General features: G+C 37.5%; 1 long non-coding RNA gene across 8 annotated transcripts in view; it reads right to left on the minus strand.

The window, feature by feature from the left end:
* LOC102154178 overlaps positions 1-25699 on the minus strand; it is a 199163-nt gene that overhangs the window by 168030 nt on the left and 5434 nt on the right. For 3 of the 8 annotated variants that reach the window (XR_005385345.1, XR_005385348.1, XR_005385344.1), the window contains exons 2-3: positions 5399-5497; positions 4976-5103 (exon numbers count right to left, since the gene is read on the minus strand). The exons of 3 other annotated variants lie outside the window; for them this stretch is intronic. This is a non-coding gene — a long non-coding RNA (uncharacterized LOC102154178). The remainder of the gene's footprint in view (positions 1-4975; positions 5104-5398; positions 5498-25699) is intronic. 2 more of the 8 variants (XR_005385350.1, XR_005385346.1) reach the window with 1 other exon arrangement.

A 25699-nucleotide genomic window follows, 5' to 3' on the forward strand; every position in this document is an offset into this window, starting at 1 on the left:
CTTCCCTGCTACCAGTCTGATAGACTTCAAACTTTTCTCTTATGAATATCAAAGTTCTGCAGTATAGCAAGGGCTATGAGTGTAGTTTGAGGAATAAAACAGAGTTGTTCAAACCTTAGCACGGTTATTAGCTATGCAAATTAAGACACACTACTCAGGCTCTAGATTCCATGTTATTATTTGGAAAAGACAGTAATACTACTCACCCCCTAAAAGTTTTGATAAGTATTAAATTAGAGAAGGCCTATATAACTGAGCTAATGCCAATACCCATTTGGTCATATAATGATTATGTCTTTATTCACATTGATACTACTACTGCAAAATGCAGAGTCAATTTTAAAAAATTGCATCATAGAATTTTAGGACAGTAAGAGACTGCAGAGATGAAATTTTGTGGAATCTCTGTCATCCAGAGGCAAACTTAACCTAATTCAAAATATGTAAGTGACCTGTTTATAAATTTTTTTAGAGCTAAATAGAATTCATTTAATCACCATTATGAAACCATCATTTGGAATCAATGGCCAGTTAACTAAACATTGAAGTACAGCTACTTGGAGGAAGGAATAAGAGTACATCTAGTTAAAATTTAAGAACATGATCATCTCCACTACCATACCTGGCTGACAACTTTGTAGTGTTGTACAGTTCAAAGAACACTGAACATGGAATCAAAAGATGTAGCTAGGAGCAAGCCCCTTCTCTATTATTAGCTCTGTAACTTGCCATCTCTAAATTCCACCTTCTTTATCTCTAAAACAGGGATGATGATTCAGCCCTTTGCTGATCTCACAATATGATTCTCAAAATCAAAGTATATGTAGAAGACATGTGTACGTTGGAATGTGCAGTATAAATGTAAGAAAAATAAAAATTTCAGTGAACATAAATGGTGGAAACTTCAGACTCTGCCTTCTGTAACACATTCTTCAAGGGTTTGTTTGGTTTTTTTCCCCCTTGGAATATTTACTTATTACTTATTCTGAACCGTCAGCAGCCCTTCTGAAACCTCACAGTACTAACACAGCACAGTGCCACGGATGGCTGTACATTGAACCAGAGCCTTTTGATGATGATGATCTTTGAAGGTTTCCTGTGTATACAGGTACTCTTACTTTGCTCACTATAGTTGATAGAATCAAGCTACAGGCTGAGCATGTGATAGTTGATTTGAGTCAAAGTTGGAAATCACTCAATCAAGAAACCACTCAGTCACTCTGTCTAGAAAACAAATGGATTAGAGAAGAAAAACCAAGATGACTCAGACCCAATTCTGAAAGTGTTTTTAATGGGGCATTGATTCAGCCTCTACTGAATATTTACTAAAAATAAAAAATATTAGCAACACTCTTTGTGGAGTCTCTTCCAGACAGCTGTGACATCTAAGGAACACTGCATATAAAAATTCTATAAATAATAGCATCATCATTCTTGTGTATGATTATTTTTCTCATTCTGAAAGGCCTTGCATAAAGTGAGCTATTTTTCAGAAATGTCAGAAAGCCCTAGAAATTAATAAATTGGGCACCACTACTCATTAATCCATTATTGCAATGTTCAGTTAGTATGAAAGTTCAGAATCCTTTTTCCTCACAGAAATTATGCTTTATGTGCTGGTTAGACTCTCAGACTGGCCCAAAACTTGACAGCAAACTCAATGTGACACAAAATGGGATGAGGCTGCTCAGAAAGCTAAGGTAATCCCTGACAGCATTGACAGTGGACATACAAGAGACAGAACAAACCAGGAGAAAGAATGTCATATACCACTTCTGGGGGCCATGTTTGAAGAGGGATATGTCCAGAAAAGACCAGTGAATCATAGAAACCACAACTTACCTCTCTCTTTCCTTTTATAGCCAAGCATCCAAAAGGAATATTCTACATTCACTGACTGCACAGCTATTCATTGAAAATTTATTACATGCTGTTTGATAATACAAAAGGAGCTAACTAGTTTGGAGGTATTATACACTAGAGTATACATCTAGGGCCACAACCATTCAATTTTAGGGAATGCAAATGCCCAGTATTCCAAGGAAATATCAAACTGGTTTCTGAAGTTATTTAACCAACTTATTATCCCACTGGCAGTATGTAAATTTTCACACTGTTTTCTATCCTTTCCAATACTTGATATAGTCAGATTTCTTGATTTTTGTCAGTCTAATGGGTATAAAATTTTATCTGATTGTGCACTTAACTGGCATTTTCCTGGCTATTACTGAGATTAAGCACCTTTTTTTTTTCATTTATTCCTCATTTTCTTTCAAGTCTGTTCATGTTGTCTATTTTTCAATTAGGTTGCTTGCTTTACTTATTGACTTATAAGGATTTTTAAAGAAAAAAATTTATATATATTTCAGAAACTAATCCTTTGTTAGCTAATTGTGTTGCAAATTTTGTCTCCAGTTTACTGCTTGTCTTTTTATTTGTGTACCTTTTGATGAAGAGCAACTCTTAAGTCCAATGTAGTTACACTAATCAGTCTTTTCTCCCCTTAGCACTTTTTATTGCTTTAGAAGTCTGCCCTTACTCAGAATGTAGAAGATAGTCTCCTAAATATATTTTCTAAGTTTTAAATATTTCACATTTAAACCCTTTTTCTATCCATAATTGATTTCTGAGTATATGTTCTCCCAGTAACTTTCCAATCCATGCATTTTTAATTGTGTTGTAGTCCTCCCCAAACCAAATTGCTCTGGTTCAGGTCACAACTGGCCTTCATATTATCAAATCCAGTGGGTAATTTCCTCTGCTTTCTGCCTTTTTTTTTTTCTTTTTTTGCAGCATTTAAGAAACTCCAGAACCCTTTCCTCTTCAATCTCTTTCACCTTATCTTTCACTTCATAATGTTAATCTTCTCCAACTTTTCTTTTACCTTTTTTGGCCTTCATAGCTTTCTCCATTTGCATCCGAAAAGGTGGTATGACTCAGGGCTCAATCTTCAATCACTCTTCACATCCATTTAGTCATTCCCAGTATTCTGGGAATTTAATTGTCTAATTAAACTTTTGTTTAATTTGACATATATATTCTAATCACTTGCACATCCATTAAATCCAGGGTGTCTGGAAGACACCATATTTGTTGGGTCTCCTGACTCAATTACCTTTTGAACATAGTTGGGGATATCCCAAAGGTATCTCAATCACTTTTTAAAGAAAACTTTTCTCCCATCCCTTTACCTTACAAAATCTGTTGCTCTTGCTTCATTCTCTAACTTAGAAATTGATGGCATCCTCCACCTGCTAAACAAAGCTAGAATAGAAAGCCATTCTACACTCTTGCCTGGCCATCACTCTCCTTCATCCTTTGCATCTAATCACCTAGACCTAAGGATTCTTTCACCTACATATCTTTCATGGGTGCAGATCCCTCTGTTTCTGCCTTTGTTCAGGGACCCATCCTTTTTCACTTGGATTTTTATAGTAGTCTTTCAAATATTCTTTCAGGAGGCAGCCTGGACCTCCAGAATCCTTGATCTGCACTTGTCAGAGTGATCTTTATAAAATGAAAATCTGCTCATGATGCAGAAAGGAAAAAGCCTTATCCCCATATACATAATTTTCCTACATTCTTCAATCCTCACAGTTTCAGCCCACACTTCCAAGCACGTCACTCCACACAGAGATGACCATCAATCCTTCTGCAGTTAACATCATAGAAACTTCTGCTGAGCAGTCACTCTTGGATTAAAGGGGATGTTCTGCCTACCAGTCCTTACTTTTGCCAGTTCCTGGTCCACTCAGCTGCCACCACAGTATGCATTTTCCTCTCAGCCTCTATCCCCTTTGTCCAAATTACCACTTTATTACCCCTTTAACTCTGACAAGCCCCTTCATCATTGATGGGTATCATCAACATTTACACAGACGATACAACCAAATCTTGGCTCATTTCTTGACATAATCCTTAGTAACCTTCTACTCAACTCTACTACATTTCTCACCATATATATCCTCCCTGTAAGCCAGCCTTTCCTCTCACACAGCTCTAAGTTCTTTGTACTTTACAATTCCTGCCAAAACTCTATCTTCAGCCAGATTCATGCTTTGAGCTCCTAATGGACATCTCCATTTGTATAAGTAACTCCTTCTGGAAGTCTCCATTTTAATGTCTTCTGAGCAGGGAGCCCAATGCACAGCTCAGGGCTTGATCCCAGGACCCTAATGCCATGACCTGAGCCAAAGGCAGCCATGTAACCAACTGAGCCACCCAGGAGCCCGTATCTGAATGTCTTCCAGACACCCTGAATTCAAAACTGAATTCACCATATGCATCTATTTTGAAACCTCCTTCTTTTCTTCCATTATACCATATCTCAGAAAAAGGTACAACTACCTACCCAATTACCACAGAAGTTATTATTTCCTCCTCTATTTGTTCATTCTCCAAATTAAATCAATCGAGTTACCACCTCCTAAGTATACCTCAAATCTATTCCCTTCCTTTCATCCTCATGCCACCATCCTAAATCAAACCATTGTACATCTTTTCCTGATACAACAACAGCCTTCTGATGGGTTTCCCTTTCTTCATCCTGTCTTTAACATAGTTTCACATGATGTGACAGCAAGAGTCATTTTCCAAAAATGTAAATCTGTTTATGGCTACTATTAAAATCCCTTGGTTAACCTTAGCACTTCTTCCCTCGTGTCAAATAAAGTAGGAGTGAGGGGAATATATGTCCCCAAATGCTTTTATTTTTCTGTATCAAACACACAAAGGGATCTGGATACCTGTATAAAACTATCCTTTACTTTAGGCTAAAGTTGTAGTTACTCTAAAGAATTACAGGGTCTCTAAGGGAGGTGTAGGAATCCAGGAGCAGCTTTTCCACCCTATTCTACCACCCTCCCCAGCATCCTCCTGGCCAGCCTCAAAGATTTTAGCCTTCTTGAACTTTATGTCCTCCTTATCCTTAACAAGTATTTTTTATGCTATTTTCTCCTCCTTCTCAGAGTCATACCTCTTTTTGTGTGAGTTGTCAGTTACTTCTGTTGACTTTCCTGCTAGATGGGGATGGAGAGGAGATTCAAGGAAGCAAAACCTAACAGTGGTCAGCTCTCCTCAGTAGTAAGTCTCCTTGAGTGGTATCTGCAAGATAATCAGTATTTTCATATTGTGGTAGCGTTTTATCATCTTTCACTTTATTAAAACAATTAACATGGGTTTGTCTCTTTCTATTGTCTTAGAATATGCCTGACTCCTGAGAGAGGAAGATAAAAGAAATATCTCTTAAAATACACCCATATTTTTATATTTAATTATTTCATTTAATATAATTATTAATGTTTACTTATTCTATCACATCTGGTTTGCCTTCCACATCTAGTCGGCACTCACTATTTCTGTATGTACTAACATCATACCATAAGGTACCTGTGATTACCTGATTAGTTTCTCCAGTCACAAGAGCATGCTTGGCTAGTGTTCAGGGCAGGCCAGAAGTGCTGGGGCATTAGTATACTCAGGAGCAGCCCTCAACCAACTATGAATGGAAATTGGTAGGTAAATGCCCCAGCTTCCTTATTCCTTGAGTAGAACAATTTTGAAGAATGTTGTATGTAGTCTTTCAGAGGTCCCCAGTGGGAATAGGCCTTAGTGATCCTCAGAGGTAATCTGGTCATTAAAATACCCTGTATTCCTTTGCTACCTTCTTAGACTCTCCTCCTCCCTTATCTACAGAAGCTTTTTCAAAAAACCTCTTACATAAATTAGTTGTACTCAAATCCTTCATCTCAGGGTCTGTTTTGAGAGAACCCAACCTCAGACAATTAGTACCCAAAAGAGGCCTAAAAAGCAAGTTTGGGGAACTGGATTTTACTTTTGGATTATTCACCAGTGAGATGGCAACAAGGACCCCGTTGCTAGTACAAGTGAGCTGGTGGTAACCCCTAATATGCTGAGACATCACTACCGCAAGTAATTGTTAGATCTCATCATTGGTGAACTAGGATCAGGTCAAGATAGGAAGAAAAAATGCTGTTCTTAAAGACTGTGAAATAGGTTGGCTAGTGTTAATAGCCACAGAAGTTCTAAAGGAGGAAAATGACACTCTGAGGTCAATCAACTATCAACAGGGCTCAGGGCAAAAGCCAGAATGCCTTCATGGCAACATTTTAAAATACTTCATCTCCATTTTCCCAGATACTGCTTCAAATCAGGCCCAAGCTTGGAATGGGATGGTGAAAGAAAGAATTACAAAAGTGGCTGAATTCAAAGCCCCCAAAAGTTGCCTATGCTGATGTCAGGGAAGGAATAAGAGCCTAAGATGTAAAATGCAGACATCTGAGTCAATATGCTTAAGAATTTTTAACTTCTGGATTTCTCTGGGCAGGCAAGAGTAGCTCCCTCTACTTGCTATAGGAGGGCAGGTTCCTACTGCCTGAAGTCCAAGAAAAACCCTCCTCTGCCCTAAGGCGAATGATTTGCACAAGAAGGCTTGACCTTCTTACAAATCTATCCATGCCTCATTGCTCTGGACCACCAATTAGAATCATACCTTAGCACCATCTGAATAGGAAAGTACTGCCCCCACCATGGGAGGAAAGCAAGTATTCACCAAAAGCAAGCATTCACTCATTAGTTAGGGAGAACCTAACTAATGTTCTTTCTAGGAGAAGATGGCTTGGGGGTGATAGATGTGAATTAGATAGATAGACAGATAGATAGATAGGAGTGATATATGTAAATTAAGGGCAGGAACACAAGCCACAGGAATATAGTAGAGAGTTTACTGATATGAGACCTCTTTTGTGTCTCTAGTTTAATATCCTGACAAGGATGCCCAGAGATGGTATTAATATTATACTGAAGTGTTGGATTTGTAGCTTAGAAACAATGGCTTATATACAGTACATGAAGTAGAGATGCCAAAACAGCCTTGATAAAGTACTAAGAAGGCATCGAAGGTCACAGAGATGTTCAAATGCTAAAATGAATTAACTATACAAGATGAGAAAAAGCCCTACTTTAAGGGTAGAGATTACTTAAAAAAAAAGAAAATCCAGTAGTTATCTATGTTCCTCTTTGATAGTAGGATAGGGCAGAAGAAACACTCTTGATTAAAACAATAGTGAATAATAAATGTGCTAGTGGGCAGGCTACCAGCATCATTGGAAAGCACAGTGGTGGCTTTCTCTACGGTCCAGGGCTGATGGAAGGAGATGCTGTAATGGAACTGGGCTACTGAGTGTCAGTGGGGATGTAAGGATTCTGTAATAGCAGAGGCCAGATGGTTACAGTTAGAGCAAATAGCAACAAGACCAAAATCGTAACTATGGGGCTTGACCTATAGATATTTGAAGTAATGTCTGATATATTACTAGTGCTCCTAGTGAAGATAAAGATGATCAGCCTATGGTTATATAATTTGACCACCACCACAACAAAAAGATCAAGAACAGGTGACAAAAAGGCTAATATCAATGACTGCAACAGAAAGCCATAATCCACACCACATTTCCATACTTGAGTCAGTTTTTAAATTCAGAGCCCCTTAAGTAAAACACAGGATGGTTGCCTTGAGGAAAGTCCCTAGAATGTCATATATATATAGCTTTTCCCCAAATACTTTCTCATAGCCATGTAAGGCCATTTACCAAAGTCACTACATGCTGGGAAAGAGAGAATAGTCAAATATCCTGAGGGCAACTGAATATGAAATTTGAGATGACACTAACGTGAGGGGACCCAACATGCCATCATGGCTCCCTATTAAAGTAGAAGCAGACAGAGGTCAGTGATAAATGGAGTCCTAATCAAAGTCTATCTCCCTGTGAGTACATTGATCATTTGGTCATTTATTTAAATCTTATGTGTATAAATTTGTTGGATATATTTCATTGCTGAATGAACAACAGTTCATGGAATTACAGCCATTATTATGATAAAGGTAGAGTGGAAACCCTTGAAACTATCTACTGGCCAAGATAGTAAATCAAAAGCATTGTTACATTCTAGGTAGAATGGCAAAGAATTGTGCAACCATCAAAGACTAAATAATTCAGGGTTCTCACTCATTCCCATTTAACTCCCTGGTGTGATCCTGTAAAACCAGATGGATCAAGGCAGGTCTAAAAGTGAAAGACTATAAAATCATAGAATATATTCATATTCTATCATAGAATATCATATTATACACACATACATATATGTTTCTGCCCCCAATTCCTGGCCTAAAGCTCCTAAAATCCTCGTAATTTCCAAAGTGATAAGAGCACTAGAGAATCTTCTGTTTTAAAATTTGGTATTTGACCATGGCTCCTGCCAAAGGGCTCCTAAATCCCTTGGAATTTCCCAAATAATAGCAGTGTCTTTTGTTTTTATGAGGCAATGTCTGGTGGGCTCCTGGATGGGAGCTGGTCACCAAAAAGACCAAGACATGATTAAAAGCTTGAAATTTTCAGTCTCACTCTCCATTCTCCAGAGAGAGGAAAGGGGCAAGAAATGAAGTTAATAATCCATCATGCCTACATTATGGAAAATCCTAAAATTATGGGATTCAAAGAGCTTTCAAGTTGGTAAACATGTGGAGATGTTGGGAGAGTGGTACACTCAAAGAGAACATGGAAGCTCTTTACTTCTTCCCATATGCTCTGTCCTATGCATCTCTTCCATCTGGATGTTTATCTCTATTATTATTTCTTCTTCTTTCTTTCTTCTTTCTTCTTCTTCTTCCTCTTCCTCTTCCTCTTCCTCTTCCTCTTCTTCTTCTTCCTTCCTCTTCCTCTTCTTCTTCTTTTAGATTTATTTATTTTTTTTTAGAGAAAGAGCACAAGCGGGGGCGGGGGGGCAGAGGGAGAGGGAAAGAGAATTTCAAGCACCTTGTGCTGAGCACAGAGCCTGATGTGGGGCATGATCTCATGACCCTGAGATCACAATCTGAGCCAAAACGAAGAGTCAGATGCTTAACCAACTGCACAAAATGCTCAGACTACTTGGGAATGCAGGTAAGAAGTTCTGGGTAATCACACCAGACAAGCAATTTGGAACAGCAAGTGTTGACCAAGGTGAAGGGAATCTAAAATAACTGGTAGAGGACACAAATGATATATTTGTGTCATTTGGCCTAGGGATTAACTGAAGCAACAAAGACTATAGTTGTCCCAGTATCTCTTCTATTATAAGTTTATTTTTGTTTGTTTTTTAACTGTGACCAACAACCTTGAAGGTCCACTGGGAGAATAGAAAGGACTCTGTATGAGACACTGTACATGAACACATTTTATTTAAAATACCTATGACTTTGCATGAGAGCTCTCTCTGGCTATAGGAGCTTGTTCAATCTACATTCTAGCCAACATAGAAATGCTGGGGAGTTAACATTCCTAAAACAGCCTTCAATCAGTTACAGATAGAATTTGATGAACAGGGCTGCCTGGGTGGCTCAGCAGGTTAAGTGTTGGCCTTGGGTGCAAGTTACCATCTCGGAGTCCTGGGATCAAGTAGATCTCCCTGCTCAGTGGGGAGTCTGCTTTTCTTCTCTCTCTGCTCCCCTCCACTCATGCTCTCCCTTGCTTTTTCTTTCTTTCTCTCTCAAATAAGTATTTTTTTAAAAAAAGAATTTGATGAATAAATACCCTGGCCTTCTCACCCCTCATATATCATAATTCTGAGGCATGTTCTATGCAGTCTTCCAGAGTTCTACAGTAAGATCAAGCCTCAGTGTTCAAAGAGGTAACCTGGTCATTAAAATGCATTCTGTACTGAGTTTCTTAATTAATTAAGTGTTAAGACAACAGGGATGATATCTTTGTTCTTAACAAATCCCAAATATCTAGCACAATGCTAGTATATAGCACTCAATAAATATCTGTTGAATGAAATCACTTATAAAACTAAGTTTATTATAATTACTTCCCTCAATCTCAGTATAAGACAGAAAGTCTTGTCCCCTCTGATCTCATCTCCAGCTATTTCCTTTGATGCACCCTTCACTCCAGGGATTCAAATTACTTGCAGTTTCCTACATACTTAGTCATACTGCCAAGTTTGTGCCCATTAGTTTCTTCTGCTATTATAGATGCCCTTCATCTCCACCTAGCTTATTTCTACTCATCCTGAAAGTTTTAGGTTAAGTATAATCATCTAAGGAAATCTTCCCCTAATACTCCGTATCTACAGGTCTCTCTCTACTCCTAAATAAACTTAAGCATAATTCTAATTCTTCAATATAACGTAATCATTTTAAACTTATTTATCTGCCTCCTCCTAAACCCATAAATTGCCCAAGAAATTAATCTTTGAGTGTTTTATTTTTATATAGTGCCAACATAACATCTAGGAAAAACGTGCTCGACAAATATTTTCTGACTGAAGATGAATATGAAATATCATTAAGAACTAGGGATATTTAGACCAGAAAGAAGTCTTAAGGAAAGCAGGACATCTGTTCTCAAGTGTATAAGGGCCATCTAAAGAAAGAAGTCAGTACCACAATTGAGGGGCTTTTTCTCAGTGTTTTATAGCTAATAGCTTTCTGAGGTTAAAGAATTAGCTACTGAGAATGAAAAAAAAAAAAAAAGAGCTTTTTGGTTACTGATGTGTATAGTTCCTTACATCAATTACTAAATACTGCTCTTGATGATTGTTAACGGTTTGATGTGTATCTGTATTTGTTAATCGCAAAAGGCTTGGAATCTAGCTGCCTGGGTTCAGTCTCTTAACGGTGGAATTAGCTATCTTGCAATAGTAAACATCACACTACTAGAAATTAAACCATCTAACTAGGCTACAGCTACCTATTGTGTAATGCAGTAGAGATCTTTTTTTTTTTTTTATTACTAAGGTACTCTGATTCCATGGCTTCCCCAGTACCAAATTATGATACCAAATGCCAATTTGTACATAATGTCTTTATTAGGAACCTCAAATTCCTTATATTCTTAAACTTTCTTCCTCCTTTCAGAAGTAGAAAACTAAATATTAGTCTAAGGAGACAAAAGAGTACATTATCATTAACTCTTCTTAAGGATCTCTTCCAACTAGATAACAGCCATAACTAATCAGCTGAAACTGATACTACTAATGTCTAACTAAAATCATAAGAAATAACATATAAGCACCAACTTTTTCTCTGCCAACAGTATTCCATAGCTCAGATTCTTCTTGGGTTTCACGGTCTAGATAACACATATGAGAAGATCATAATATTGCTACTCAGTCTACCACATGCATAGACGGGGATCCTGGAGTAAAGGAAGCTTGAAAAACATGAAAAAGCATAAGAAAGTTCTAAATTCTCATTTACCTTGCAAGAACCTGCATGCCCCCAAAAGAGAAGTTCCATGACAATTCACTAAGGCCTGCCTCTGAAGTTGGTCTGCAAACAAGCACTATTTTCTCCCCAATTCTCCATTATCTAGCACCCCCTGGCCCACTCCCCAGAATATGTATCTAACCACAAATGCACAAGAACTTTATACAGAAACTTCTATTTTTTTCCTGATAAAGCCATTACATGAGATTGTATTCCTTGTTTGATTTTTGTTCCTTCTAGCAGTATTTTGGGTTCTATAAATCCAAGATTTAGAAAAAGAAATTGATACAGAGATTGAATTGAATCACTCAAGCAGAAGGGTCACATTGAAAGTTCTCTAATGACATTATTGCAAGAACTGGAACTCAACAATGACATTTCTTAAAAAAAAAAAAATTGTAGGTCTTACTGCATTTTTCTTGACCATTCTTTAAATGCAAACCATGTAGAAAACTAAAACCTCAATTAGCACAGAATTGCTCTCTCCTAAAAGCATGGAGGCAAGTTGAAGCTCTAAAATGACAACTTATTAAGTTAATTGTACATTTTTAAAAATTGTCACCATATTCTTCTCTCTTCTGTTGTGTACTAATTAAAATTAGCTCCTTAGAAAACTAGAAAACTATTTGGAGTTTTCTTTTGGAATTCTTAAGTGGTATTATTTACAAGGTGGCTTTATTGTTAATCAAACCCATATAATAGCCCATTTCTGGTCTTACAGTCTGTCCATTGTAGCATTCTTGTCATTTGCATGTATATTAAAGGCTGAATATGTGGGACTTGCCCTTCTGAAAGGTAAACCAACTGGTTTACCTTCTCAGAGCAATTATACATGAAAACTCTAAAACTGTCTTTGACAGGTAGACTTTTCAATTGCTTTCTTTCTTTTCTATGTAGAAAAAAAGGAAAGGAAGAAGGGAGGGAAGGAAGGAAAAAAAGGAAGGAAGGAATGGACGAAGATAGAAAGGAAGGAAGGAGGAAAGGATACTCTTTGTAACTAAGCAAGCAAAGGATAAAATAATTATGGTTGGCAGAAATGTCCTTCACTTTAAGTTATTAAATACTGTATAAAAACCTTTTGATGAACGTTAGTTCGATGAGTGTACAAGTATCTTTTTCCTAGTTCTCAAAACTTTTACTTCGTATGCACTTAAGAATAAAAGGGCAATGGAAGTCTTAGCTTATAAACTGTTTTGAGAATTCCAAATAAGGCCATCAGTAGACAAGTTCACAAACTTCAGTCTTTATACCAGGAACATTTGTTCTGGTGAGCCACACCATCTGAGGCATGTATGCCAGCTTCTCTCCAGCACATTGTCCTAATTATCCATTACCTTTGGAATTCCAGAGAAACAGGCATTGAGAATATGAGAGGATTGGCTTGCCTCAGATGGCAATCCACAGTTCAATGTTGCGTGCGTGCGTGCGTGTGTGTGTGTTTAAACAGAGAATGTAGCCTCTACAAGAAATGTTGATATCAAGTAAGATTTCAAAGAATCCCAGGAGTTTGGGGGCAGTATCTACACTATAAGGACAGTATTTATACTACTTCTATCTCTCCCCAAAACCTCAAAAATTAAGAACTCACCCTATTTTTGAGTTAGTTATCTGACGTGTCTATTATACTGGGTTAAATTGTGATTTAAGACAATCTGTCTTCATATAGAGAAAAGAACTCTACCCTTTATCTTCTCATTTCCCTTGTATGTCTTATGTGGTAGATGTTTAGTGGTCTCAAATTACTCCTATCCCAATAAGCATACCTCTTTGTTTTATGCCTTTATTGTTTCTCCCACACAGAGGTGGAGTTTCATTTTCTACTCCTTTGAATATGGGCTAGCCTGCGACTTTCGTAGAGTATGCCAGAAGTATTATATGAATTCAGGTGTCCAGATCTCAAGAGGCCTGCAGCTTCAGCCTTTGCCCTCTTCGAATATTGCCCTAAAACTTCCAGGTTAGAAAACCAAACTTGTCTACTGAAGAAACAGAAACCTTTAGCAGAATGCAGCCACCTGAATGACCCAAGGCATCCTTTCCCCACCTTCCAGAGGTCGCGGTGTGTTCAAAGAGGAAGCAGTGAACCATCATGACTGGTATTTACTGACAATTTGGTGATTTGTTTATTCTATCCATCTAAAAACTGCTTCAGAACAAAAAAGGCAAGGATTCTATAAGCATTTAAGTGCTGTTTTGTTATAGTTGACTCTACAAAGAAAGATAACGATGTGGCCTAGTGGTTTCCACATGTATTTGAATGTCAGCAACTCTGAGTTGTAATCTAATCCAACTGTCTTTCTGGCTGACTGATTACTTAAGGAAAATTACCTAACTTCTCTCTGTATCATTTTTCCTACCTATAAAATGGAAGAAATTGTCCTTATTCCACAGAATTTTTAAAAAAATAACTGATATTTATAAACACCCTGGAAATACATACTGTTATTATCCATAATACACACATAGACATGCTCACATACATTTTTTGACACTCAAATTTCTCTTATTTTGTTAAATATCTTAGAGGAAAATTAAGATGAGGGCAGTGAGGTTTGTGATTTTTTTTTTTCTTTTCCCATTTTAAAGCACCTCACTCCTAGTTCAGCAGCCTGGGGAATCTTTCATTTGTTGTTAGCTCCTGTGCTGGGCAGTGATTCAAATTCCCGAGCTTTAGTGGCAACATCTCAGAGAGATTCTCAGATTTTCAAAGCTCTATTTTCTTCTAATTAGCTCCCTCTCTGCCTCAGGCAACAAGTTCAGGGAATCAATAGGTTAGACAGAGTATAGACTTTGTAGGTATCAGGAGCTACAGTATGTTGGGACTTGTCAGACCCTGGATTCAGATTTCAGGAGGTAAGCATCACTGGTCTAACATTCAGAAAGAGATTTCATACAAAAGCAGCTCACCAACTTCTGGAGACTGCCTGACCATGATTCCCAGACAGGGACTGCTATTACTTTCAACCACACTTGGCCTTGTACAAGTCACCGAAGCTCCAGGGCTTGTCCTAGAGGCCTGCAGACACTGGCTAAGAGTTAATGTCACACTTGAGAGGACCTGAAAGCATGAATTCAGCTGAGGTTTCCAACTCCACAATCTGTTTCCCATCTTATTTCTCCTGTCATAAGGCTTTCTCCATACCCAGAAGATATTTTGAGTAACACTGGCTAAATTCTCACTTTATTTAAATTCTTAATTTATGGTATTACTATTCTTCACTAATTGTAAACATGATCTATACACAGAGGCTGATAAGAACTTTGCCAAGTGAGCACAGTGGATCTGTTTCTAGGGTTCAAACCTCGATTGAACAGTTCCTGTTGCTTTAGGTGTTGCAATAATTGTTCTGGCACAGACTCTACAAAGTCAAGGGCAAAACATTTGGGATTCTTTGTGAGCATTCGTTATTTATGCTGGAAATGGAACTCCAAAATTCCTCTAAAAAATCAGATTAACATGAAAAAAAAATACAAAAGACATAGCCTTAGCAATAAATCAGTCCATAGCCAGTATTAAGTGACAGTAAATACCATTAGGACTTGTTCTGTTTGAAGCTGTGAGCAGTATGATCCTGAGTGTTTCTCTAAAAGAATCACCAGGTATCTGAAAAGTTGAAAAACAGGTAAAATAATTTTTAAATTGTATGTTACATTTGTAAAATTGATCAAAATATTTAGGGGTGCAATACTTCCAAATTTCAAGCAATAGTTTAATTTTTTAATCTGGACAAGTACAATGAATATATACCTGAATGTCCAAAAAGTCTGTAAATACAGGGCAAGTACTGTATGTACTGGTTTGTGTCTTTCTTCTTGTTTTTCTTTTAGATTAATCCTTGAACTCACTGCTTTAAATTTCAAAATTTCTGGAGGTTGGAGAAAAACACATTGAATCTATTATTTGAAAATGTGTCCACCACACGGTGCAATAATGAACTTTTTCAGATTCCCTGTATAATGATTAAAGATCCAATGTTGCTCACGCCAGAAAACAAACATACAAACAAAAAAACAAAAGAAAAGGCTTAACTAGAATCAGTTGATTTTTTTAAGAAAACTGGAGAAAGCTGAGTGTGTGGAGAGAGGAGCAGATAAGACTTTAAGAAATAAGCAGGAATCAAGACAGTTAAAAGTTACCATATGGAGGGGTACCTGGCTGGCTCAATTGGTAGAGCATGTGACTCTTGATCTCAGGGTTGTGAGTTTGAGCCCCACACTGGGTGTGGAGTTCACATAAAAATAAAATCCTAAAAAAAAAAAAAAAAAAAAAAAATTACTGTATGGAACCCAAGAGATACATTTAGGGACAGGGATTCTGTTCATTTTATAGGTGTACTGGGCTAGGGCATTTTATCAGGCCTCCCCAGGTCTGAGACAAATATCCCTCAAGGCTAATCTCCTCCTTTTGCTTTAAATTCTTGCTCTTCAGGTTTTGGGGAAACCTTCAGGATTGCTAACTCCTGCTTCCCAGATATCTCAAGCCTGGGAAAGGGAGTACTTTGGTTGCAATTTGGGCTTGAGGCACAAAAAGGATTATGTCTCTCAGGCCTTGCTCTGGTTTCAACTTTCCTTCCTAAGATGTGTGAGAGCAAAGTAATCACAGTTGATATTTGGCATTTTAAAACAGAGCCCCATTAATTGCAGTGCAGAGATCAAAATATTAAACATGTAAATCCTCCTCTACCTTTCTTCCCCTTAGCCATACACATTAGGAATTTCTTAAACTTTGGGACTAGGAGAAAGTGAGCTGGTAACGCCCACACTTAGTCTTGACTATAAGGAAAGTTCTGCACACTAAGCCAACCGACTCTCCGACCCTTCCTACCCACCAGACAGCTGTTGCTGAGTCCTTACTTTGAAAAGAAAAAAAAAAAAAGATTTTATTTATTTATTCATGAGAAACACAGAGAGAGGCAGAGACAGGGGCAGAGGGAGAAATATGTGGGACTTATTTCTGCAGGGAGCCTGCCGCAGAACTCGATCCCAGGACACCAGGATCACAACTGAGCCAAAAGCAGATGCTCAACCACTGAACCACCCAGGCGCCTCAAGTCCTTATAGCTTTTTGATGGAGAGTTAGCATATAAAATCCAAGGGAGGTCTGACTCTGGGGTCTCTGTAATGATGGAGAGAGATGCCAGCCAGGAAGGTGTCACCTGCTTGACAGGGGTCTGTAATCTCTACTTCCTGATAGCAGAAATGAAAGACTGGTCAGTCATAATCAGATATCCTCTGACCCTTTATTTTTGAACTATTGTTATTTTCTTCACATTTATTCAACAAATCCCTTGATGTTTATTTTCCCCAACGCATGGCATAAATATTCAAAGCAATAAGATATACCTACCCAGATAATAAGCACTTGCTAAAATCATTTTATCCTATAATATGTGGAGAACAAATCAAGTAGACCTGTCAGTGTAAGTGACCAATAAATTATAATTTGTAACTGATATCAGACACCATTCTGTTGTGGATTTTGTTAACGGCATCACTCTGCAGTACTCTCTGACGGTACTAACAAACTAGGTTCTGGATCTGCAGAACTGATGATTAGATTCTATAATCTGATGAATTCACATATAAAGCATACTCCTTTTTTTTTCTTTTAATGTCTGAAATTCTGGGTATGCCTGTTCAGATTTTATCTTTATAATGTCATATATCTATAGACATTTTTAGCATAAGATTTGCAAACTCCACGTGTTTCCAAAGAAATAAAAATAAATTAAAAATTTTAAGTAAATAAGTGCAGTTTGAGGGAGACCTTGCTTTAACATCTGGGGTCTCATGTTTTTTTCTAGTCCCATTTCTATCTTATTTATTTCATTTTCCTTTAAATTAGTAGGTGAATTTGACAGGCCTGGAAAGAGAGGCTCTAATAGCAGTGTCAGGGGCCAAAGAATGAACAAGCTTTGCTACATCACCCCTATGTCTCAACAGGGCTGTACCAAATGCCTAATTTTAGTATTTGGCTCAACACCAAACACCTGGAAATGGCATTCAGCCAGAGATGAGCACAAAGCTAAACAGTGGGTGAGCAAGTGCATCTGTCTCCTCTTATTTTATACTTCTCAGCTATTAGGTAAATAAGGTAGTTATTAGGTAAATAATGTAGTTATTAAATGATGACTTATGCAAAGCCTACAATTTTAGTGTTCACATTTCATCTTATCAACTTTTATAAGCTCCTCATAAGCAACATTTTGGTAATATCTGTTTTGAAAACCAGCTTGACTTCCTACTCAATACTATCTTTGAGGATGAATTTCAACCCATTTTCTTCTTAGACCTGAAAGTATACATGAAGCATGTCAAGTATCACATTTGTTGAAATGGAAAATTCAAAACTGATGAGTTTTCAATTGCTGGTTTCCTCATGAGCATGTTCCTAGGCCCCACCACACATGTCCATGTCAGAGCACTCAGGACTCCTGACTCCATTTCTTCACCCACAGAAACCACATTTCCTCTCACTCCTCACTTCACCAATCCACAAACCCTTTAACTACCCCTGAAATATGGAGATATTTCCCGACATCTCCACAAATATAACAGAAAGCTTTTGTGGTCTCATGTAACCAAACTTATAACCATCTGCACGCCTTGTGTAACCAATAAAATCACTCATCTCTCTAGAGTGTCCAATTCAGGATTCTTTGCAATAGACCACGGTACATGGAATTTGAAGACTAAATGCTGCTGTTAAGGATTTCAGGGGAAACAGGCACATACATAAAAGCAATGAAAGCGATGCCAGATTTTATTTAGCGCTTTTTCAAGTATATAGCTTGTTTACTCATTTTTAAAGAATCTAAATTTTGCTTCTCTCAGGAGGGAACATGTGGCTATTTCCCTTTGGTCTCAGAAGAGTTCTGCATAAACATGATTTAAAACAAAATTTAGTAATGTAATTATGAGTTCATAAACCATATATATTCTTAATGAATCCTACATAAATATATGAAATACCAATAAGCAGTTTTGTCCTTGATTATTATTAATAAAAACCCTGCAGCTTTTAAAGTACTTTTGCATACTACATTAATACCTCCTACATACCTCCTTGGTCTCACCTATCCCATTCCAGACATTAAACTGGCCACTTGGTCTGTGAAGGACAGAGTCAGAGTTCCATAGGTATATCTCGGCAGCACTTTGCCTCAAAACCCCATCTCTTGCTTCCCAGTAGGGGGGCTTTTCGGTTGAAACCTCAGGTTGGGAACAGGGAAAGAAACAACTGTCCACTCATACTTGTACAACCTGGTGGAGTACCAGGGAGAGAACACCCTGTATTAGCTTTCTGGGGCTGCCATAACAAGATGCCACAGACTGGGTGGCTTAAACAATGCAAATGTATTTTCTCACAGTTCTGGAGGCTGGAAGTCTGAAATCAATGTGTGAACAGATCTGGTTTCTTCTGCTTTGGCCTTGCCCTTCTTTCTTCTCCCCTTGGCTTGCAGAGAGTTGCCTTCTCAGGGTGCCCTCACAGTCTTTCCTCTGTGCATGCTCACCTCTGGTATATCTCTGTCCAAATCTCTTCTCATAAGCACACAAATAAGACTGGATTAGAGCCCACTCTAAGGGTCTCACTGTAACTTAATCACCTTTTTAAAGGTCCTATCTCCAAATAGTCATTTTCACAGGTCTTGGGGTTTAGGACTTCAACATATAAATTGGGGGGGGGGGGGGGGACACAATTCAGTCTATGATACACCCTCTAGAAAAGCAATGATGAATTCATTCTTCTCTCATTCTTCCCCTAGACAGATGGTCCTGATTCACATTTCATGTGAAGGCTCTCAGATAGTACTTGGTGATCAAGCAAGCAGGCACTTATAGCAATGGCCCACTAGCCACTCCTCTTGTGTTGACTCTACCTCCTCTTTGGCCTGGTTTCCTTTCCCTCAGTCCTTTCAGTTCCCAGGATCACAAATTCCAAAAAAATTTGCATTCAGGTTCTGTTTCCTGGAAAGCCCAGGCTAAGACACACAACAACCACCATGTCAATTATGCCTTCCTATCATTGCTTCTCAAACAAACAGGAGAGTCAGAGAAGATAAATGAGTTGCCCAGGGTCACACAGATAGCAAGCTACAAAGTCAGAACTCTGATTTAGATCTTTTGTCACCCAATCCTGAATTATTTCTCAGGTGTCATAATATCTCCTAGCAATATCTATGCATAATCAGATAAGATTTAAGCCATTTTCCCTACCAATTTTTAAAACTGTTAAATGGACTAGAGATAAAAGTACATAATCCATCTCCCAGTTTGTTAAATGCTATTCTTTAAAGAGTTTGAGATTTCTTTATCAAAGCTTACCTATATCTGAAATTATTCTTTTTTTAATAGAAATTATCTTTATTGGTACTATTACAAACTATATTTTTCCAAGCTAAACCACATCTCACACTCAAATTAGGGAGGCTCTTATATCTTAATCAAAGCTTAACAGTTTAATCGTTCATTAAACATGAGAGTAATTTAGTGTCCGACTATGTAATCATTATTGTTTCCTGAAAATCTGATGTGATGAGGTACAATAATGCATGCTGAAATATTGCCTGTGCAACATTATTTATTATTTCTTCTAGCTAAAAACATTCATAACTGAAATTTATTGGTCCATACTCCCTTCATTATAAATATTTTATGTTCTGCCTCAGGGATCCATGTCTTAGCATTTAAATGTCTCAATCTTGTGTCAGTAACAGGAAGAACAAGTTCACTGGGTGGAATTTTTGCCCTTTACTTCAGAATGTTACAATAATAATAGGCTATAAATATGTTATAATTATGCCTTTGATCACTGCTGTAGTTTTCTAGTCTGAATGAATTAAATTCAAAACTAAAGCTGAGCTGCTCGACAAAAATGACAGTAGTTCCCTTAAACTAAGATTTTACCGAAGGCCAAGTTAATATAATGAAAATATTTAAAGTGGAAGGATGGTAAACCATTTTTCCCATTACTTTTCCCCTAATGGGAACTAGCACCTCTGCTTATTACCATTTTTACATATCAATAGTGGTTTACATTTATCTGAAGCTTTATATTGTTAGATGATCCTGATCATCACAGCAACATTTGAAGTAGTGAGCAGTTGTAAAAATCTCCATTGTTCAAGTGAGAAAGCTGAGATTGAGGTAATTAGATATGTATAGATTTTGTTTAATTTTTGGAATTTTAATCATTAGAAACAGTAAAATTGCACAACGGTGTGAATCTTACTCCTGTTTTCTGCCAAGGTAGGGGATTTAGGGTGAAGGAGGGCATATCTCAGAGAGGAGGGCATGAACAGGTGACAAAATAGCAAATGACATCAAATAATCTTGTTTGGGGGGATAGGGATGTGAGACAGATGAAATGTCCTGCATCACTTAAATTCTCCCAGACCTACCTCCTTGTGTAAACTCTGCAGAACAAATTTAACTGGGAGGTGGTTAGAATTGCTGTAGCTTTCCTGGAAGTACCAGGCAGCTATGAGACCAAGAGTTGCCCTCACTGCTATAAGGCTTGTTATGTCACATTTGTTAACTGATTTATCATATCACACTTGTTGATCAGAGGACCTCTCCAAGATCTTTATCCTACTCATTCTCTTCCAAATAAGTTCTGGACCTAAATTTTTGAGACTCGCCTAACAATAGAAGCATACAGAAGGAAGAAAAACTGTATTTCATCTCAGTGATGACAAAAAAGGAAATTGTATCCTGGCATTAAGTTATCCATACAGAAAATACATGGAGAAAGAACTACCCTCTCTTAGTATGTATAAACAGGTTGACAGGGAAAATTCCTGAAGAAGTATTATATAATTTCAAGAAAGGTGATTTTTGACAGTTTGGTGCCGTTTCTTGGGCACTAAATTTTTCTATACAGTCCTGTGAGTCTATATATCCTCAAATGTATTCCTTGAAATGATGGTTCCTCTAGATATAAATAGGCTTAGATGAAAAGAGTATGCTGTGATCACATTGTCAAATGCCGATTCCCTGAAACACTCTGTTGACAAAGCAAGGTTGAGTTTCTTGCTTACTGTGCTAAGAAAAATGTTACTTTGACAGTCTCAGTAGCATCTCAAAGTGGGGAGGATGAAGTGGAGATTTTATGAAATTTGGAGGATCTGGCTAAAGTGGGGGTCTGACTAGGATTGCAGAAGGTTCACAATATAATAGGAATGGTTAACACAGCATGGATTTGGTTTCAAAGAGAATCTTGAAGAGTAAGCTCTCCTATGACTCTATATTACCATGAGAAAGGGTATTTACTCTGATGAGGATAAATGGAGTATTTTGATAAATGGATTTTCTGGGAGTTCCTAAAATGAACAGTAAAGTTATTTGCAACTTTAACTTACTGAGCAAGTTTCTAAAAGAGTAAACCCATGTAATGAAAATGGTCATAGTACAGTCATGTTAGAGTACAGACAATAAACTTGTAGGTATAAATGGTTTTGGTTTTCAACATAAATTTGGGAATGCCTGGGTTAAACAAAGTTAAGCAAATATATTTACAGTGGTACTTTTCAGATTCTTTATTATGTGAATACACATGTAATTTTCAAGGAAGGAGTATATAACAAACATTTTTATTTTATTCTGAAAATAAAATCTGCCAGGATGAGTATCTCATGAAATACAGTTGCAGAAATAGTGACCAAGACCTTAGGATAGTCATTACAAAAAAATGTAAATAGAGGAGTAATTATAATCTCAATTTGGCACTTCCCCATACATAGGCATGAATGTCTTAAGCAACCAACACAAAGGCACCCAGACCTGAAATCTGGTTCATGAGTTAAGCACAACCAGAATGCATCAGTGAGTGAAATGAAGTCTCACAGCACCAGTGCCTTGAGGAGGAAAGTGAAGCAGGTGATACAAAAAGAGGGGAGTCCTTCCAGTGGAGATACATTGCTTAGCTAATGAGTTATGGACACTTTTTTGCATCTTCAATTTACTCTAAAGTGTTAATATAGAATTGTTACATAGAGATAACAGTCTCATTACATGCTACTCTTTTAGGAGGTAAGAAACACTGCTTACTAAAAGCAAGTAACAGTTAAAATAGCATTTTATCTTCATGCACACACAATTTAAATGGCCACACAGAGCTTTGGTACTTTATAATAGTCTACAGGAAAGTCTAGCTACTATCAATAACAGGACATTTACTTAGTCTGGGTTTGGTAAGTACCACTACAGTATGACATTATTCATCTCATAGTGAAAGGAGTCAGTCACTCTGTTTTGACATGAGTACCTCCATTGAGTGTGGACTTCCACTTCCACTAAATGTGAACTTTTGGAGAAACAGTAGAGGGAGTAAATAAAATTTAAAATATTGGCTAAAAAATTTTAATTATTAACTTAGGAAAAAAAAAAGATAGGCTTGATTTTTTATGCCAGAAAGTACAATGTCAGTTAATTCTAGGAGATATTAAGAGGATTCCAAGAGTTCACATAAATGTAATTCTAACTGTGCAATTGCAAATGAAGCCACAGAGAAAGAAAAAGTCCAGATATTCTACAGAAACCAATGTGGTTGCTGAGCTCAGATTCTGAAGAGATATATATATAATCTAAATATCACTGGCCCATCTCATGGCTAGCCTGAGCATGCTGGTGTATGCAACCCTGCAGCTGCCAACAAATCATGGAAAAGTACTTTGTATCTTTATGGAAGTCTCTTAAGACATGCTATATGAAAATTATATAGAACTCTTTACTCTTCATCCACTTTTATGGTAGATGCTTCCATAACACTAACCATCTTTCTAGATTCTTCCCTTTAACTGTTCTCTAAAACCCTTCCACTTTTTAGTCCAAACTTGAATGCCTATAACCACTTCTTTTTCTAGGAATTTTTCTGTTAAAAGTTAATTTGGTCTTTCTTTGTTAAGCCTAGCCCTAAAAATGTATGAATAATAAGAAATTCTTCCTTCTCAGAGTTATAGGTAAGTGTGCCCCAACCAAAGTCTCTAAATTTGTCTGTTAATATCTTCATCTTATCAACATGCTCAAAAGATGAGATGAAAGAAACACAGCTAAGAATTCCTATTAGGGAGTGGCACAAAATTGATAGATTCTGGAAGTCTCTGGCACCAAATAAACTGTGGTTTACCAATCAATCAATCAATTAATCAATCAAGCTTTTATGCTTTGATCAGAGCAAGTAGAAGGTAAGGAAGAAAATGTGCTCTGTTGGGGGCCATTAATGACTGATGAGAAAAGAGAAAGCAAACTTTTCTTTGGACTGAGAAAAAGCAAAACATTCATACTATTAAGAGAGAATTCACTGGAGTTCTAACGCAGGAAGGAAAGGTAAACTTCTGGTCTTGAATTCTCTCTAAAGGTCTCTTGGGGACTTGCAAACTAGATCATTGAACCAAACATTGCCAGTGAACTTTGAGGGGCTATCAAAAACAATAAAGGGGAATAAAACTGGAGATAGGCCAATATTATCCAATTTTGCAAACTGGGATGAAAGGAGATTTAAAAAATTAGAGATAAGAGTTATACTGATTTAAGCTAAGATTTTAGAATCTTTTATATAGATTCTAAGTTTATGTTCAGGAAACCAAAAGAAGCAATAATCAGTAGGAGCCAATAAATCAAAGTTGTCTAATTTCTTTTTGTGCAGTTGGGGTCCTGGCATGGAACATACACAACCAGAGGGAAATTCAGGAAGATTCTTAAAGGGGACTCTTCAAGAAGATGGGCTATGGTTAAGGGAAGTTTACAGGGATAGTGAAGCAACTGCAGAGTACTAGTACCACCCAATATAGGACTGGCTACACAATTGTGAGGCCAAGGGCAAAATGAAAATGCAGAGCCCTTTATTCATAATTTATTAAAAATTTCAAGACTTTTCAAAAGAGCACTAAGCCAAGCTTTGGGCCCTGTTGACTACACAGGCTGCAAACCCACTGCCACCGTCTCTGATCCTTAGGTTTCAAGCAGAAAGGAGGGAAATAAGCAGGAGACCCTGAAGAGAGTTGTAGCCATATCTTTAGCTGAAGGAGAGCTATTGGTAGAAAGACTAAGCCACTTATACTAAGCCACTGATTACCTGTGGCTGCAAAGAAAGGGATCTGGAAAAATACATACCTTAATCTCATTCTTTTCCTTCCCTTCTACAATTCCTGCCAGTGCAGGACAATGGAATCTAGTTAACCAGTTAATATAATCCATGGAGGACAGTTTCCTGGGGCACAAAGCAGGGTGGAGAGTGAGTTGGAAGAGTCTGGGAGAATATCCTGCACACCTTTATGAAGTTACTATGCCATTAAATCTGTAAAACCTGGTACCCCTTGTCTATAAGCACTTTAGGAAAGTGTTTGCCACAAGTCCTCTGGAGATCCTTTTGGACAGTATGGAGAAATATGGCCTGAAGCAAAGATAATTATGTGGATCAATAACAGGTTAAACAAACATGAAGTCTACTGAAAATCAGATAAATGAAAACCCAAAAGAAGCTGTATGTGCACCATAGTTTCTTTACTCCATCCTACCCAGTTCAGCACTTTTACTACTGATTTGCAAATATAGAACTGCTTATCAAAGCCTGGTTTACAGATTGCTGAGTGGGACAGTGCCTAACCAGGATGAAAGGATTAGAATCCAAAAAGATCTTGACAGGCTATAGCAATGGGATTAAAACCCTTGGCCAGCTGGAGCAACTGAATAAATCTAATAGGAGTAAATCTTGGGATTTGCTCTCAAGTTCAAAAAGCCAATGACATAGGTTTGGGACACAAGAGACAATACATACCAAAGGTAAGGTCAAGGTGAGTCAGGAGCATGATGGATTCTCCACAAAAGGAGATTAGGTTTCAGGCAGCATTAATTGAACAAAAGAGGATATAATCCAAGCCTGAAATTGTGTTTATCAAGTCACACCTGAAAATTTTGGTTTATTTTGAATGCCATTTGTGACTCGTAATGTACTGTTAAGGAGAGTAACTGAGATAGGAGACAAGACTTATAAACTAGGATCAACCACAAAAACTGATCTGGCTTTAATAACTGATGTATATGAGGGACGCCTGGGTGGCTCAGCAGTTAAGCATCTGCCTTCGGCTCACACTGTGATTCTGGGTTCAGGGATCAAGTCCTATATCAGGCTCCCTGTGAGAAGCCTGCTTCTCCCTCTATGTCTCTGCCTCTCTCGTGGATAAATAAATTAATACTAACTTAAAAAAACTGATATAAATGATAACTTGAATATGACAATACTGAAATTTTTGCTAAACTAGCAAAGAAAAGAACAGCAAAAAAACATAAATGACATCAAAGATAAGTGTGAGTGGATGAAGCAACTCTTGCCTCCTTAGTTCCTCCTCCTGCATTTGCAGAGTTAAGAATCCACTGGAAAAGAGGACCCTAGAACCAAAGGCTTACTGCTTTTTGGAAGGGGAAGGTGAGTAT

The sequence above is a fragment of the Canis lupus genome, chromosome 37, assembly GCF_011100685.1.
Source record: "Canis lupus familiaris isolate Mischka breed German Shepherd chromosome 37, alternate assembly UU_Cfam_GSD_1.0, whole genome shotgun sequence".
Lineage (NCBI taxonomy): Eukaryota > Metazoa > Chordata > Mammalia > Carnivora > Canidae > Canis > Canis lupus.